General features: G+C 35.7%; 1 protein-coding gene across 6 annotated transcripts in view; it reads right to left on the reverse strand.

Moving 5' to 3' along the window:
• The window catches only part of LOC146487783 (voltage-gated delayed rectifier potassium channel KCNH5-like), a 42,903-nt gene extending 26,515 nt beyond the window's left edge, over nt 1–16,388 (reverse strand). For 2 of the 6 annotated variants that reach the window (XM_085127066.1, XM_085127029.1), the window contains exon 1: nt 1,609–1,753. The gene's annotated coding sequence lies outside the window, so the exon portion shown is untranslated. Of the gene's footprint in view, nt 1–1,608; nt 1,754–7,655; nt 7,766–8,117; nt 8,286–8,402; nt 8,421–10,139; nt 10,281–16,329 lie in introns of those variants that run through there. The other 4 variants (XM_085127000.1, XM_085127058.1, XM_085127020.1 and 1 more) reach the window with 4 other exon arrangements.
• Nucleotides 16,389–19,163: the final 2,775 nt, after the last annotated feature.

A 19,163-nucleotide genomic window follows, 5' to 3' on the forward strand; every position in this document is an offset into this window, starting at 1 on the left:
CACACTGGGTGATAATTTGAACAAAACGTGACCACTATTTTAGGTTTCTGTCAGTAGATACTGTAAACGCTAGTGAGTTTTTGAAATGACTCCAAATTTCCATGACACGTCCCCTTAACGGACCTTGAAGAAGGCATCAGTTACCGTTCAAATAAAAGCTACTGAGTTGCACTTCTTGTGGTGCTGTGTGAAGTGGTTCTAGCTTTGGTTCTTGTGAATGAAATTCTTCAGTGCAACCATATAAGCAAAAGCTACTCAGCAGCAATATTATTCATTTTAAACTTGGTTTTTAAGCTGAAACTTTTGAAAATTTCGGTCGAATTTACTTTTTGCATCACACTTTGTGAAGAATCAGTTGAAGAACAATGAAACTCTCTTTCACCCATAGAGTGAAGTTCGTTGAAAGGCTCTGACAGCGTGCATTAGGCCTTCACAAAAGCACCATTATCTCAGTGAAATACATGATTTCACAACAAACTATAAACAAAACGAAGTTTACCTTCTCGCTTAATTATAAACAGCATGCATAAGAAAAACGTTTTACAATCGAAAGTACAATCTGATTTTATTTTCATTCGCTTTTATCCTGACGATTGCTATGAAAATTAAAACTAACAAATTAGTTTCTCAGAGCTTCCCGATTATTCCGACTAATATGGCCGGATTAAGACGCAATAACATAGTTAATATCAGTGTTAATGAACCTAATTACCAGCAACTTTTGAGAAGCAAATAACTGATCTAAACAACCAAATGAAATTTGTTTTATTAATCACACGTTTTTATGAATAGGATAATTTGCGAAGAGCTTTATTATGGTTTTCAATCACCTAGACGAACTAAAACAAATGAAGGAAGAGCGAGAAGGGAAGTTCCTTCATTTTCTTGCAACTCTTGTGTTAAAACTGTAATATTCAACACTTTTATGAATTATATTGGCTGCTGGCTTAGCGCTCCTTGAACCGGCAAAGAAACTGAAATCTTTAAAATCCGGCTATAGACGCGTGTAAATATCGCACAGAAACTAGTTTTTAAGCCGCTTTTTAATTTTTCGTTGCAAACAGAGAAATCTTGCTAGCGCTGTCAGGCGCTGTTAAGACAAACGACCGCTTTGTTTAGTTTTGTTTTTTAGTTACCTTTAAAATATTTCAAGATACAAGCTGAAAAGATTCAGCTTCTACGTTAATTCTTGGGTTGAAAGAGCTTACATCAAACCACAATAATATTAAACGGATTCAGGATATGTTTCACCTTTAGCGCTGAACTGCTCTAAACACTTACACATACCAAAACATGTCCAATTTTTCCATTTCGTCACATCAATTTCTACCTCCCGTCTAAAAGTAGGCGAACCCATTAAAGTCAGTTCAACCTTCGTTCCTTGGAAATGACTTGCGTTGTGCGCATTGTTAAAATTATGAAAGATTTAGTGTTCAACAAGAAAATTTTGTTCCTTTTGGTGTTACAAAGTCGTCTGAAGGAATCGCTAGTTGCAACAACACTTAGCTTCCAGGCGACGTTGTACCCATCATGTTCTCGGCTGCTGTTAAGACGCTCTCGAAATCTTAATCGTCACAGTTTTACATATTAAATAAATAAGAAACTTACCTGATAACGGTGTTAGAGGATTTGAATCTCAGAAAACTACGTAAATTATCCAACGGTGAATGCACTCCCTTGAGGTGTTGTTGGAAAATGTCTTGCGATTCCCACAATTAGCAACTGAACCGATAGTTATACTGAACCATCAAGAAAAAATGTCAAAATTAATACATTCTTTTGTGCCCTTGTATTCCGTGAATACGGGAACGATGCCAAAAAGTTACGGGTTGCAGTATTCAGTCTTAGTAACTCATTAATGTTTAAGGGTTGAAGATGTTTTATGCTGCCAATAGAACTTGTTGAAATGACACCTACACCGAACTCACCGGGAGCAGTCTTACAAAAGCATCGCCATATTTTTGTTCATTTTAATTGATTGAAAAATCTTGTGATATAGCTGATTAAACGGATCTTGTATTTACATGTGGACGCCTGCGTAATTATTTCCCAGGGTGGTAATTCATCAGTGAAGCTCTTTTGTTTTAAATTTGGGTCCTAAATTTAATGTGTGTGTAAAACAAAAATTTAAGGCAGCGCTATTTCTGGCCGATTCAGAGAGGGATTATTCTTTAGATTAGAACAAAAGGCCATTGTTATATTTCATTTTTGCCGCAAATGATGCCATTAAACAAGTGGTACTTAACCGGACTGAGCAGAAGTTTTAAAAACAGCAGCTGTGATTAATTCAAAGGAAATGTGACATTTCACAAATTTCAATACATGATTGTAATTTTTTTCTTCCTGTTATTTATTCCATCCATCCATCCATCCATCCATCCATCCATCCATCCATCCATCCATCCATCCATCCATCCATCCATCCATCCATCCATCCATCCATCCAGGATTCAGAACAAGCTTTTTAAGATCGACTGCCAAAACTACTAGGAATTCTCTAGTGAAAGAACGTTGTAGATTAATTATCGCTGACCCAACCCAAATTCGTTAAGTTAACGGTTTCCTTTCACAACAGCAAACAGTTATCGTTTGATATTTTGTGTGGTCTTAAATATTTTGGAAATTTAGCAATCGTTTGTTAATCTCGCCTGTTGAGTACTTGTTTATAAACAGAGCCTGTTTATAAACTGAGCTGTATGTCTGTCGTAGTATAATGTCTGCAAACAGAAACAAAACGCCGAGAACACAATCCTCGAGAAATCCTCATTTTTATCTTCATTCTCACCCTTAACATTCATCAATCATTGTCATAATCATCATCATCATCATCAGCTGATGATTTTCGCATACTCTTATAACTTGTTTTCTTAACAATGTATGCAAACTATAAGGAGAAATTAGCTTCTGATCATTGTTAAGACTGTTCCGGAGCCATATAACAGGGAAACTCAAAGACAAAATTTAGCTGAAAGCCTTTGAATGCTGCTTCTGTTTTTTCCCATCTGGTCAACTAAACAAATATTCAAGTGGGAACTTTTTTTGAGAATGAACATCTTGCACGACTAGAGCTTAATCCGGTTCCTGTAGAATGAAACACCTAGAAATATTACTTCTCCGCCATAAACAGGATGTGAGTGCATCGCAGGATACCCAAAATGAAGTAACTAGGAAATTTAACTACTCTCCCCTGGATGGGATGCTAATCTATCACAGGCTATCCAGCATAAAGTGACTTGGAGTATTACTACTCCCCCCTGGATGGGATGTTAGTCCATCACAGAGTTACCCCCAGCAGTATATAGATGCAGGAACCCATGGGCTCCTGATAGATGGTAGTCATTTATACACCTGGGCCCAGATGTTCAAAGCCCGATTAAGCTAATCCTGGATTAATGTGAACTTTGATTCGAGTTTAATTACTAATCAATAAAGATTCTTCAAATGAAAACGATTTTTGACTCTCAGAGTTGACTTAGACTTTTCTTTACCTTTAGCTTGAAATTAGGCTTTGAAATCACTTTTAAAGAGCGAGATGAAAACCTTGATTAACTTTTAATCGTAGATTAGCGTTAATCGGTTTTCGAACAACCCGGCCCTGGGCGAAGAGGGACAATGTGTAGAAGAGTTTCCTGCTTGAGAAGACAACACGACATCAACAGAAGCTGTTGTTTACTGTTCTGACCACTACACCACCAAATTTGGATTTGCAAAGTAACAATTCGCATTCAATTTTCATCTGGATAAGGGGGTTAGATTCTACAGAAACTGTGGTTTTGCGTCGAAGAGAGTGGAAATGAATGTTTGGTTTTATCCAAAGAGTTGATAGCTAAAGGTAAATAGGCCACCTCGTAAAGAGAATCGAGTGCTGACGTCTCGAGCGTTACCCCTTCGTCAGAACGAATCTCAAATGTTATCGACATCTACAAAATGTAAAAGTTGGTAAAAACTGTTTTGGCAACTTCACACCAGTTTGGCATACTAAAGTTACCTTTGCCTAAAATTTTTGATGGATATTACTTTCAACGACACTTTTACGAATGTTCGAAATGACATGAAGCTGAGAAAAACAATCATGATACAAATGAATTTCATAAATTGGATTAAATTGAATTGAACTTGAATTGAAATGTATAAATTGTGAACTAATGATGGGGAATTGTAGCTCATTTTTATTGCTACGGATTACCATCTTTCAGCACCCACGACTGCCTGTCTGGCCTTGTAGCTTAGTCGGTAGAACAATGGTTGTTCTCATACGAAGGTTATGGATTCGATTCCCACCGGGGTTCAAGAATTATTTCTTTGCCTCGTCGTGTGGTTTCTCATTTTCTTCCTAGAGCTAACGCTCGGTTAGAAATCCATGGTTCATCTCAGGACTTTAATTTTCACGAACGGTAAAAGGAAAGTTCCTTGGAGATGCGTGACACTTAAAAATGTTTTCGGATAGGATTGATATAAAAATAAATATCAAAAAGTGTCAAAAATGGTTTTGAAAGAAACACAGACGTTTCGGGTATATAACCCTTCTTCTTTCACTGCAGAGTTAATTCTTTGATCCACTCACTATTATAAAAATTGTTGTGTTTTTATCAACTGCGAAAGAACAGTCCCTTTAGAGACGCGGATTGATATTTTTCTCAGTAAAGTTTCTCAACTTTGCAAGAGAGCTAGAGCCATCCAGTTATATTATAAGAGAAATAAGTAGAAAGTTATCTTGGTATGTTTTAAGTATACCAAACTGATAACCGATGCCCGTTTACTGACATGCTAGAACATGGACAAGGGTCGCACAACGTTTTGGACAAACAAGTCGCTTCACTGTAAACCATAGGCAAGTCGTCTACTTGCGAAAGAGACATTCAGTCATGATTTGCCGAAAGTAAATTGAAAGCTGTCTCGATTTTTCCGTCCATTTAGACAGTCACAAATTCAAGCAGACGACCTTTATTTTCAAGAAGGTGTCCGTTTTACACGTAACACCACGTTTGAGTTAACTTCTTTAACTAGAAACGTAATGTTTGTCGTTCAGGTAACTAAGGATGAAAACAGCGACTTAGCTTTGGAAAGTGAAATCTTGGTGTGTTCTAATCTTTGTCAGTTTGAAAACGCAACGGAAATTTAAATCACTTAGATGCCTACTAAAAGAATCAAACAACTCGATCATCTTGTTTTCTACGAGGGAGCGAGAATCAATAGACTTTTCCCGGATTCTGACGCCATTTTGGCTGTGTAATAACAAGTCAAAAATTATTTAGTAAGTCTTTGGGATTTTTAGCCTCTGTAACCCCGTTCGAATTTGTCGGATATTTACACTGAGCACACGTCTTTCAACAGTTGAATATCATAAGAATATTTTCATAAAATACACAGGACAGATTCAAGTTAAAACCAGCCGTAAACGAAATTTGTAAACTTTATGCAAACTGTTCTATACAAAGTATACAAATTTTGCAGCGAAATGGGGAAATTTGTGATGACAATTTACGAACGCTGGAGCGTCTACAATGTTCTAACATTCAAGCAGATGAAATATGTAACCTAGATATAGAAAAATAATTTGAAACTTTGAAAGTCTATCGGATTTGTTGAAGTTACATATGAGTTTAAAGCCGGCCAAAACCTCAGACATTTTTATTTTTTGCATGTTTGTCCTCCAATCAAAAAGGCGCCAGAAACCAGGGAAAGGGTATATTCACTCGGGCATGATAAAAAACTCGACTTTGTGTTATTTTTATAACCAGGCAAACAAAATATATATAAAAAAAAAAGAAATATTGGTTTTATATAAGGCAGGCCGTCACAGCTAAAATCACTAGACGACAGCGAGGTAATTAAAATCGACCGTCTACATAAATATTTCTCTTTAATATTTTGTCTTTCATCAGGCGAAGTGATGGATTAACTTTCTAATTTTCTATTGAGCTGTCCTGGAGTAGACATTATAGGTTGAACCGTCTCCATAAACTGTGATTAATAGCTGCTGTAATTTTCGTTTGAAAAATGAAATGTAAAAGCACTTTCTTGATAAAAATCATTCCTGTCGAAAGCAGAGAGAATTTTATTGATATTATTGGTAGGTATATGTCGTATCAGGAAAAAGCCATTTTTTAGGGTACACATTTATTAGCGGGACTGTCTTTTGTTCTCTAGAAAGCATCACATTCCTTAAACGCCAACAAAACACGAGCTATTATTACGTCCTTTTAGTAAAGGCACTCAACATTTCTCATTTTGTATTTCATAAGGTTTCGCACGGGAAATTAAAATGGACTGAATTATTTAGGGGAAACATTTTAACAACATTTTCTTGTGTGCTGTTCGACATTTCTAGGGCCATGATAAGGTAAGGTTCAACGTAAAAGTAATGAACACGGTGATCATGGCAATTTAATACGATTTAGTATGTCAATGGAAGAAAAAAGTCGGAATCCGATTCAAAATGGTTGACTGAATATTCCTTTCGAATTAAATTGAACGTCAGCTCCATGTTAAAAATTTACCTGTTTACATTTTAGTTAAATTAATATCGCAAAATTCAATTTTGCTTGTATTTTGTCTCAGAAATGTGATTATGTTTGGTGTAATAACATGAAAAGAATACGCGAAGGTTGTTTGAAAGCAATTTTTAGTATGAATAGTTTTCGACTAAATAGCCGATCAATTCTGATATTTTCGTTGTATTTTTGCTATGTTCCCTGTTATAATGCTATCAGCCTTATGCTAATTTCCACTCTTCCAGACTCCCAACACAAACAACTTACGTAAGGGAAATGAGAACGATCCGTTCAATTATATGTATCATTTAGCTTATTTTCACGCTTAAAGAACGCTTGTTTTCAACTTCCGAGAGTTATCCCGGGAAAATGGATAAATACAAAGACAATAATTCTAAAAGAAGTTCGCAAAATCGTCCTTCAAAGCCTTCTTATCTTAAAATGAGGGCTGTGGGGGATTTAGCAGAGCTCATTTTTATTCATTTCTCGCTGCATTCATAAACAAACAAAGCTAGTCACTTTTATTTGAATTGTGGTCTGAGGGAGGTTAACTTCTTAATAGCCATACATTAAAGATCCATAGTTTTACGGCACAATCTCTAGGAAGATTTCGTACGATCAATACAATAAATTAGTTGCTTGGGAATAAAAATGGTAAAACTATCGCTTTGCTAAGTCAAAATCCAATCCATGGAAGTTCTAAAATGAATCATGTTTTAATATAAGCGAGTGCCATTTAGTGCTACCTGCAAATAGTCAGTAGATTATATTTCATGAGCTTAAACTTAGAGCAGATATATGTTTTATGAAGTGAAAGTGAATCTGAAAAGTTTATTAGGAGATGCAACTTTGTTTTTCTTGCGATAGCAACCAAAAAGACAGTAATAATCAGAGGACAAATCGATTCATTTCAATATTTATAGTTACGTGTCTATTTTGCGACCGAAATAGACCAAACGGACCTGATGGCAAAAGAGATGAGCGAGAATCACTGTCAAGCAAAGAAAAAAAATACCTTAAAATTAATAAACAATAAAACCGGAGACTGGCTTCTATGTCGCAAACAAGTGCGATATCAGTACCGCCGGCCTTTTGAGAAAGCGTGAGCGAGCGAACTATTCATAAACACTCACATTGAAAATGAACAAGAATTGAGCCCACCTTTGAAGAAATGTTTTGTAAGACTAATCTCAACCACTACAGATGAACTGGCGATGCTGAACTCTTCTTATTCTTCATGTTTACCAGGTCTTCTCCTCATCTTTAATTCACTGAAAGCAGGAAGTCACAGATAAAAAAAAAAACATTACAGTTGATATTCGTTCACCCTCGAGATTGGCAGCGCTCTTAGCTGTATGGCCAGACACAAAGGAAGGACGCGATATCTTGTCCGCGTTATTGGCCGGAGACATGTTATTATTGAACACTAATAATTAGCCTTAGGGTATAACAAACAAAGCTGCTAAGGACAAGAACAAGTTGGCAACGAATAATTCAGTGCTTGAGAAATATAAGTTTTAGATACGAATACGATAGCAGGCCCAGAAAAAAACATCTGTCACGTATAATTTTCTCGTTAATCTACCACTGCATCATGGCAACAGTGGTTAACAAAGAGCCTACCTGTCGAGCTAGAACAATAATTTTCACCACGAAAGCCTCTTGCGGGGAACAATTTCGCTCCTGCTAGCAAGCCACCTTATCTTGCCAACTCGACCAGATGAAATGTCAACACGCGCTGCCGAATTGTGTTATTTGGCTGCTACTGTCATGCCGGAACTTGGGCGCTTGCTAAACAATGAGAACTAGTTTAAACAATTACAGTTCGACAGGCTGCTAGAAAAAGCAAAGAGAAATGTGTCTCCAAAACACACATGGAATTGAATATTTTAAAGCGATTTTCTGTACGTTTTAAACATCTCTTCTTTAATAACATCAGCTAACGGCCAGTCTTGGATCAATCTTGTTAGCTGTAACCCTATTGGTCGCAGATTCTAAAGGATCGTGCCTCCCACCGAGCTGGGACGAAAAAAAGTTTCGGTTATCGCCGCATGCAAATTTTTCTTGCTGTCAAATAGCGGTACTATTAATGATTTATTTTATTTAAATTTGTTTTATCGTTCTATTCAGCGTAATATTAGGACTGATACAATCGGAGATTATGCTGGAGATGTCAAGCAGCCTACCACCGGCTGTATAATTAAACTGAAAACCGTCGCTGACGCATTTGGACTCAGTGGAACAAATCGTTGGACTTAGTGGAACAAATCGAGAAAACTCGCTCAGAACACGTGGAAACCACGCGCACTAAAAAATTACAACCTCTTGACGCCTCAAAAATAAAAGCCACGGAGTTGTTTGATGTAAATAATTTGCTAAATTTTTCTTTATATTCTTGTTTTCAGAAGGGCATATAAAATATCACGAAAGCTTCATTAGTCAGAGCAAACTTTAAAGACGGCCGCCCATCGCGTTTGAAGTTTTAAGCTGAACAAAAAGGCTTACGAATTTTTTTGAAGTTCATTTTGTCCAACGAAGGTAATTTAACAGACGAGGAAACTAACAAATAAATTAATGAATTTAAAATCAAAGCACTTTTGTCTGTCCAGTTTTAAAGAAGACAACATTTCCTACTTTCACGTGAGTCTGAAAGTCAAATTTAGATTTTTCGCTTCTTAATAATGATCATTTTAAGTTTAATTACGACACGCTAAAATATTGCAGGATTATATTCTCTTTTTGTAGTTTGATTGCAGTAGTTCAGAAAGAAAAGCACCGATTAGTACAACCGACTAAATTCACAGGGGATTAATATTTGGCTATGGCTGACGATTTGAATGAATAACCTCTATTCTACCAGTAAAACTACAATCAGGTTTCTATTCATTCAAGAGTTGCAGAGAATTTTAGAAATTAAACAAGTGAAAAAGATGTGAATAATAGTGGGATAAAAAGCACCGCCAAGCCGAAACCATTACACAATTTTTTGTTTAAAATAACTGAACGCAGTTTAGACTAGCTAGCCCTTCTAAATAAAGAGGATAGATCCTGGAATAAAAATGATATCCTGGCGACTTTTTTGACCTCGGTTAAAAAATATAACCTTCCATTATAGCTACAACCAAAAAACAATTAAAGTAACTGATAAAGTAATAGGAAGAAACAGAAATAAAAAATCTACAGTGGCGGCCGAAAAAGAGAATTCAATAAGTTTGGCGAGACTAATAAACTTAGATTCAGATCTGTACTCAAGTTAGAGCATGGATTTTAGGGAATTAGAAACGTTTTTCAGGCGTAATTACGATTTCCTACAATTGAAACACAGGATTTCACTGTCTAAAGCCAATACATTTTATGACGTGTTGGTCTTGATTTAAATGAAAGTCCCGCGTGAAAATCTTGGTAATATGTAGATGGCATCGGCAAATTGATGAAATCCGATTCTCAATACATTTCTTGTTACATCGAAAGTAACATTTTTCGTTCCTCGAAAGCTATCTCCATTTCTTTCCGGCCGCAATGTTCTCCTCTTCCTTTGAATTATTGGGATCAGTAGGTTTTTGAAAACCAGTGTACGTTCTCGTACCCTAATTGAAGACCATTGATTACAAATGGAGAATGATTAGAAAATTCAAAATCTCCAACCTGTCTCTTGAGAGCTGCTCTCGGATGCGATGAGAAACCGGACCAACGGCAGTCTTTGATGAAGAATTGCCGAACCTGGGGAATTTAAAACGGCTTGATTAAACCTTTATCCTCAAGGTCAAAAAAGCATAATCCGACTTTTTTGTCCTGGAACTTGCAGTTGGCGCCGTTTTTTTTCTCAGTAACGGTGAGAAACAGCAAGACGTGATTGCGGGAAACTAAAGTGACAAAACGTATATTTGACTAGCAGTAATTACTTCTACGTTGCCTCATTAGCAGCGGAATGAACTGCCGGAAATGGGCTCATGTACCAATGATAGTCGCCACTTTCAACTCCTTATTTGCGATTCTTCGCGGGCTTTTGAGAACAAAAGACATTTAGAATGACATAAGTTGAAAAGCCTGCGTCCATAACAGGACGGTTTTTGAGAACAAGAGATAACAGAACTGAAAAAAAAAAAAAAAACTCTGATAAGATCTTTAAAAGGACCGTTGGTATAGCTAAAAGCTGAAAGGTCGTTTATTAAAATGGCAGTTATGAATAGCACGGCGTGTGGTGTAGTAATGATGTGTAAACTCCACCAGAGATCCTAATTACAGAAGCCAGTCTTCTATAATTAAAGTGACAGAAAAGTTTTGTTTTAAATATTGAACCGCGGCGCACTTCTACTCAGCATTCAGTCGAGGACAGCCTCCTGAGAGATTGCAATATTTTTACAAAAGACCCGGATGCAGTTTTAACTGAATGCGTGCGTCTGTGAACGTGCTGACTGGTGAGCCGTGGTTTGATTTCTGATAATGCTTCCTTCAGTTTTCGGCGTGTAATGGAGCAAAAGCTCTCGAGCTATTTGCATCTACTGAGGTAATCAGTCCACTTGATGACATACTCAACGCAGCAAGAAAACAGGAACAAAGGATTTCGAGCCTTAATGGCGAAATGTTTAGTCTACAACCCTTGCCAAAGTCAAGTAGTCTTTTTTATTTATAATTATTTGAGAACAGCCACCTGTCTCTTGAGTTGCTTGAGAAACGATGTTGCTTAGCAACGTATACCGATATACGCCACTTGTAGGGACTAAGTCAGGTATTATAATATAACAGGAACAACCTCCTTTCTAGTAATCAACTCAAGTTGTTCTCAATTGTTCCTCGGCAGTGGGAAGACTGACCAAGGCAAAAAATACTTAAATTGTCGTCTTCTATTTTCTCAGGTTGTTTTAGTTGCTTGGGTAAGCTAACTGACGCGGCTTCATGTTCAATGAATTAAGCAAAATAAATAAGTCGTGTCAAATATCGGGGAACACAGGAATATTACACCTTAATTCCCGAATGGTTATTAGCTTTCAGAAAATTTTGCTTGGCCTTCTTTCGTGCTCTAAACGGTTTTTCTCTCTCCAAAAACAAATAAAGGTGTTAAATTGATCTGATGTTACGAATAGTCGAGGTGACGTCTTCACCGAAGAAAGCCATAATTCTTTTCTAAACAGGGACCCGGCCAACCGGAAACAATTTAAATTTCGAGGACCTTCAGATTTTCGGGCCTTTAAAAAGGATATCAGATATTTGTTTACCCTAATACCGTTTGATTCTTTAACTGAACTTTTTAGTCGTCGAAAATTCTAGGCAGCAGAATCTCTTCATCCAAATTTACGATCTGCTGAAGTCTTTCCGGAACTGAAAACGATTTTTAACCGTAAATTGAAACAGTTTTTATTCAACCATTTTAAACTGTAGTTTAGTATTTTTATCTTAATTTTTAGTTTTGAACGATTTTGATCACAAACTACTCAGTTTTATATTTTATAAAACAATTAAAATCAATTAACTTCAGGTAGTATCTTTAAAGGGCGATTTAGACGGTACGATTTTGCCTACGTACCGTCGTAATCGCCCTTAACTGAACCTTAGTTGTGTCCCAGTTTTTATCTGTTTTTTAGTTTTATTTTAATGTATTTTTAACCTTTATTTTAGAGGACCCTCCTGAATACCGCCGTCAGGTGATTGGAGGCCTCCTCTTAAAATATTGTTTTAATTATTATTATTATTATTATTATTATTATTATTATTAATTTAATAATCTCCGTAATTTTAATTGTCTTTAATGACCGATTTTATCCGCATATATTTTTAATAAGAGTTGTTTTTTATTTAAAAGATAAATAATAATAATAATAATAATAATAATAATAATAATAATAATAATAATAATAATAATAATAATTATTATTATTATTATTATATGGCAGTAAAAACTTCTAGATGCCCAGATTACCCAGACAATGATTGGGCGGCCAGCCATAGCCAATCAATGTAACGACCAAAGTCCATACAATTAACCTCCGAACTTCTAATCATAAAAATCCTAGTAATTAATTATTTATCATTCATAAAATCCTCAATTTAAATACTAAAAGTTCTGTTCATCGCGATGAAAACACTTAAAAAATAAATAAAAATAAAAGTATTATAAAACGCCTAATGTCCATTATTTCAAAAGCTTAAAGCGCCTGGCAATGTTGAGTGAGCTTGTGATAACTGATTTCTGTATCTGCAGAGCTATAGTGTCGCTTTTATCTCCCACTAGCTCTTTATCATTATTATTATTATTATTATTAGCTCTTTATTATTATTATTATTATTATTATTATTATTATTATTATTATTATTATTATTATTATTATTGTAGTTTGTCTTATATATTTCGCACTCAAAACGACATTTTTTGTCCCTTCAAAAATAAAAGTAATTAATTTTCTCCTGTTACGAAACTTTGAGGTGACATTTCACCAAAGATTTCTTTGGATTTTCATTTTATTTAAATCGGAATTGCGAGGGCGACTAAGGCTTCCGAATGAACAGATCATATTCATCGAAAAAGAGCCGTGGTGTGTCCTGATTAAGGGACTTCAGAATAGATATACCAAACGGTGCACATGATAAAATCAAGAAAATATATAAACTTATCCTGTGTCCGATGGTCTGGTTTGAGTTCTTTAGGCTCGTTTTAGGTGGTTTTGTTCATGCAGTTTTTCCTCTCAAAACACGCAAACTACCCAGACAAAGCAAGTGTCGACAAGTGACTACGGACTCACATTTAAACGGAGGATATATATCTTAAAACCACCACCTTAAATCTCGCTTTATATATTTCCACCGTCTATAATAGTATCTTGTGGACTCAAACACAGTTACAAGCCACAATCTTAGGCTGTTGTGCCAACAAAACTACGAATCATTAATTTAAAAATACAAATATTTTGTACAATTTTTACCTGTATCTTTGTCCTAGAACCAAATATTTTAGACGTGATTAACCGCAGAGAAACATTTTAAAAACAGATTTATCCAACAGCATTCCTTAGTTTCTCTGATAGCCTGACATTGAGAGCGTACACTCCACGAAGCTAGAGAAATATTATTGTAACGTTTGAATGTCTTGTTGAAGAAGTTTTAAAAGACAATGAACCAGCGGGGGGCTTGTCCTACTGACGCTCATTGGAAATATTAAAAACTGAAATATCTTGTTCCCTAAATGTAAATTAGTGTTGATATAATGAATATACTTTTGTTCAGTGTTATAAACGGGCTTGACTTCAGTTTTAGCTTTGTTTCTTTAATTTTTTTTATTTTACAAAATTTGTTTAATTTGGCTTAGCACGTTCCGCGGGACTCTATCTTGAGACAATTTTATTAAGAAGCTTAGTCGGAGTTCGCTTCGAAGTTGCTCTTCATAAGTTATAGATAAGCTTTATGTATTGTTTGTATTATATACCTGAGCTATCGACGCGCCCCTCGCATCTGAACTATCATTTTAAAAAAGTAAAAAAAATTAATGTCTGTATACTGTAGAAAGGTGTTGAAATTCCTGAAGAGTTTGCAATAATATAAGTAAAAACTGTTACCATTATCGCTTCTCAGGACATAATACTTATTTTAATAGAGTAGCTTACACAATAGGGTGATCAGTTATTAGTATAGGGGACTTAAAATATTGAAATAGGGTAGCTTATTAACAAAAACACCTTTAACTACTGGCGCCTCTTACAAAGAAGGCGCTTGTTAGAAGAAGATCATTAAATCGAATCATGAAGGGTATTTTGTTTTAAATATATTATGCATTATTTATGTTCAATTCTATTACACATATTCCACCTTCCTTCCAAACACCAAACAAGGAATTTATCACGAAAAGTTTCGTCATTTGCACACAGACAATACGACAATGCAACGAGTTTAAATTTCAATCAAAATTTGCTGCAAACGCTGTTGCCATTGAATTCATCATTGAAGTAAGCTTAAATCTCACTCATTTTGAAATTATATGTGCCTATGCTTGGCTATCTCTGAACGTTTTTCGATTTTTCAAGGCGTCACAAGAAATAAAAAACGACACAATTTCAGCGAAATGTTTGCAAAGTCATTTATTCTGTGAGTATTGAATTCTTTAATACTTTGAAATACGCTCAATCGTAAAACCATTTTGACGTCTTCCCTTTGTTTCAAACCCAAATTCTTTCCTCCTTATTTTATCTAAACATTCTAGATTTTCTCAAAGGCTTTTGCTTCTCTTTTCTCGCCAATAGGAGATGGAAAGCCCGGGCCCCTTGGGAGAACTTGGCGGGAAGTCGTGCGTGATCTAAGTCATGATTGGTCTGGGTTTTTAAATTAATCCTGATTGGCTAAAAAGGAATCAAGTTTGTTTTTATTGCCTCAGAGCACTTTGCAAGAACATGTTTTTCTTTTTTCACCAATTTTATAGTTCTGCAAACATGGCAAATCAAAACATAATTGTGTTCAACAGAAATCAACAATACTTTTCCAAGAAATAACAAAAAATGCTTCTCTACTGTAAATTTTAAAGCAAATACTATGATTTTCCTTAGTTATAATTTTTGTTATGTATTGTTCTACTTTTGAGAACCAAGCTCTAGACACGGATCCAAGTCGGTTTCCATAATTTTACGGAAATTGGTCAGATTTTTTTTATTATAAACTTATAGTTTTTAGAATAAAGGGTAATTCCCAAGTTTTAATTTCGAAAATCTGACACTTACTGAGACATTTTGTGCGTGTCAGTTTTGTATGTTTAATGACGGTTGTCGGCCCTCGTCTTTACGCTTTGACGCCGAGATGACTTAAAGCAAGGGAAGTGGGAACAAAGGACAAGATATTTATAGATGTATTTTTTCAGTTCAGTCCGTGACACAGGCATACTCGGAAAGAGAAAATCAGAATTCAAAAACGGGGGTCGAAATTAAGACCTTCCGATTACTAGTTCGGATGCTCTACCGCTTAGCTACAGGAGACTCGTGAGAGCTAAGGCCATTAAACTAGGTTCATGTGACAAACATCCTGCATACTGCTAGGATAGAATGTCGATGAGTGGATATACCAGGTGATATGCGTAAAAGAAATGTGATGAGATTGTTAAACTGTCCAGAGTAGAGATCGACCATGTTTTGATTAACAGGGATTGCCTTGCTCCACAACCGCAGTTACAGTATAAAAAAAAAAGGGACATCGACGACATAATATGGTTCATTCGAGAATACTGATGGACTGGCCAACATCCTGTCCGAGTGACTCAGAAACTCAGGAAGTTGCCCTTTTAGGACTTCAAAATCTACAATTTTTGTTTAAATCTGTTTTTTAAACAACTTCGATTCAATCTCAAAACCTTGCAAGCTGATCAGTTGTCCCAGAATATAATACAAGGACAGTTGTCATAAACAGAATGATTCTCATGAGTGAATCCAAACGGCCAGAATCACTTAATTAAAATACCCTCAGGTTTGTTCAAAAATTTGGCATTTGTTGTAGTGTTACTTAGATGTAGCTATGGAATATTTTGCGGCAGATTTCTTTGCCAAAGTGACAACGTTTGATCTTTTCTATCACGAGAAGCTCTTAATTCGTCCAAATACAGGCGGACGGTGAAGGACAATTATGGAAAGCCGGGATAAAAACTTGTCTTTGAAGGTTGCTATACATGAACAATGAGAAATCTAAGAGCTGGTTAGAAACACTTTTTAAGTTACCTTGTTTCTCACTAGTTTACACCTTGTGGAAAGGAACTGAAATGCTGCTTATTTATGCGGTGAAAATTAAGTTTAGGATGACCACTTAAATTGTTACAATGGAAAGAACTACAGTAGCGAAGAAAACATAATCAACAGATCATTTCAAGTACCTGAGTTATCCACTGTCCCTTGGAACACAAACTTGCGTGCGAGTTGATCCACCACCAAGCTTTTTACAGCAATATTTTTTCGTTTTTGCTCCTGTTCAACAACATTCACCTGCCACTATTAGTAACTTCTCATTACAAGAAATGAAAAATCTTTGATTTCCGGTGCCGGTACAAATAAACTTAAAACTGACATTTTTTTTTCTTTTCCAAGGAGAGATTTAGTTACTCTTACATTTAGCAAGAATTAAAACTTACCGTTTCTTAAATCTTGAACTTTTAAAGACGCTCTTCTGGTTCTTGAATTCAAATCCTTTAAGGAAATTTTTCTTTTTGCAAGCAAACTCGTTTTCATATTGCCAGCTTTCTGAGTTGCATTTACCATAAACAAATTTGTCAGAAAAGCTACCTTTTTTCATTTTAATTATATTTTCAAAAAGGCAAACTGTCTTCGGAATCTAACCGTTTTTGACAAGCGATTGTCCATTGGGCCTTGTTTATTGGTAGATGCATTTCCTTAATTTATAGTTCGGCGGTTAATAATCCGCTTTAGAGGATTTTCATTAGAATTGTTTTTCCTGTGTAAATTCACTTTATGAAAAACATTTCATGCAATGACTACTTATCAGTGAGTAGAATCTGTTAGACGGGTATAATATTCGTCACGTGCTTACAGAAATCATTATTTCTCGATCCTAAATTTGAAATCCCTCGCGAATTTTCACCGAGTAAAACGTTTTTGAGGAGAAATTTTTTTGTTGCACCAACCAGCTTACCAAAATTTACATTTAATCACCCATGGCCCGTTCATATTTCGAATCAGTTTCAATTGTTATAGTAATAGTTCGTTCTTATAGCTGCTTCAACTAAATTATTAAAGATAAGCTGCTTCGTTATCTTCTCTGTTGTGAAAAATTCTGTCTCCTTGCAAAAAAGCCAAATCGGCATCAAGTTTCCGCGCTAAGTGTTTATGCGATTCTTCTTAATTAGATTTCCGAAATTAACTGTGAAAAATTTCCAATAAACAAAAGGTACTTACGTAGATGAACATTTTGCATGAGGAGAGAACTTATAACACAAACAAATGGTGAGAGATTTATTGCGGCTGACAACTGCCAAGCACTTAAAAATCATTACATTGCAACACATATTAACGTTTTCACTGTGGTCGCAACTAAATCTTCGGGTAATTTTCGGTAGATTTTCGAAAATTGTCGGTTTTACGAAATTGTTCCGACTAGTAAATCCCCTCACCAAAATGGACGTAAAAGAATCACACAGGAAGCAACGAACTCTCGCTGAAATCAAACGTGGAGCAAGCGAGGACTCTTTTGTAAATCACTTATTAGTGAAATTGATTTCCTCACTAAAGATTATTATTATTATTATTAAGCCAACGCAACGCGCCATGTAATGCTTATGTGAAGTGTGCACAAAATAGGCACCCTCGTCATTATCATTTGTCAAAGTCCAAAGAAGGTCCACGGTTATCTGTTTCAAAGATATCTGCTTTTGTTAATTATCTAGGAAAAGCAATTCAGTTTCCTGAAGTGTTTTGTCAAATGTAAAGACAAAGGAAAAGATACTAAAGCCATCTCCCCTTTTCGCGACCATCCCAATTTTGTCAAAAAGTAGAGATTCTGATTTTATCCATTGCCTATTGTCTTTTCTCTGGTGTTTCCAAGTTTAACATTCTTTGTATACATCTTTAACTTACCCTGACATCTAATTCAACCGTCACACGCGACGCCTTCAAACTGATATTCAGTTTCAGAATGACAGGAGCTCGCTACAACATGACAATCACGGCATGGATGGATGAAATCAATGCTCGCTTGGAACTTATTTGTCAATGTTTCTTCTTTAAACTTAAATCAGGCCCGCCAAGACTAGCACTGGCTACTTGCTGGCCAGTCCAATTGTAAACTGGTAAATATTAAGAAAAAAAAAAGATTCTCGACCTTCCATCCTTCCTTTTTGTAACCAATCTACCAATCCTCCTTCACGAGAGAGAGGTTGATGGGAAACGAAAGATTTATGAGGATGAGCTAAAAAGATAACGACAGGTTACGATCAATAACCACACATCTCAGCTGAGTTGAATCCTCTGATAGAAACTCGACGTACCGCGTTTACCTACAACTTTTATACAATATGCAACAAAAGCTTCGTCTTTTGTGCGAACAAAATTTATGAATAATTATCGGTTTATGACATTAAATTACTTGTTTATGAAGCGACCAAGAATAGTCAGGCTCTCATTAGAAAACTATATAAGCTAAAGGGTTGTTAGGTTTTCTGTCAAGTAAGCATTTCCAAGCAGATCTAGATTATATTCACCTGAATCGAAACTGAATTAACTGAGTTTAGTATTCCAAATTAAGGATTTGTTTATAGGCGGTTGACGATACCTCCATGAAAGCAAAATGAGTTAAACATTCAAACCACCCAAAAGCGAAAGATCCACGCAAACACAACCGCCTGTTCAAAACCTTCTTTGTGATGTTATGCAAGTACACTGATTAAACTTATGACCTACCTCAGCTGAACTTCACGTAGCCGGCCGACCAACAAAATTAATATCCATCCGCTTCGCTGGTTTATTCGTCACTTTAAGCAATGCTTTATGAACTGTGGCTGAATCTAAGCAAGGGATAATTAACGGTGTTTTGTTTGCAGGGAAATATGAGGATTAAGTCTATAACAAAAGCTTGGCGTAGACCCGTATCATTATCAACTTTGAAGTAAACTTTACGATAGTCGTCGTATTGTTATTAACACGATAATTGATAGCTTTTGATAGCATTCAGCTTAAGATGAATTTACTATGATAAAAT

Source organism: Pavona decussata, unplaced genomic scaffold (assembly GCF_977016875.1).
Source record: "Pavona decussata unplaced genomic scaffold, jaPavDecu1.1 SCAFFOLD_13, whole genome shotgun sequence".
Lineage (NCBI taxonomy): Eukaryota > Metazoa > Cnidaria > Anthozoa > Scleractinia > Agariciidae > Pavona > Pavona decussata.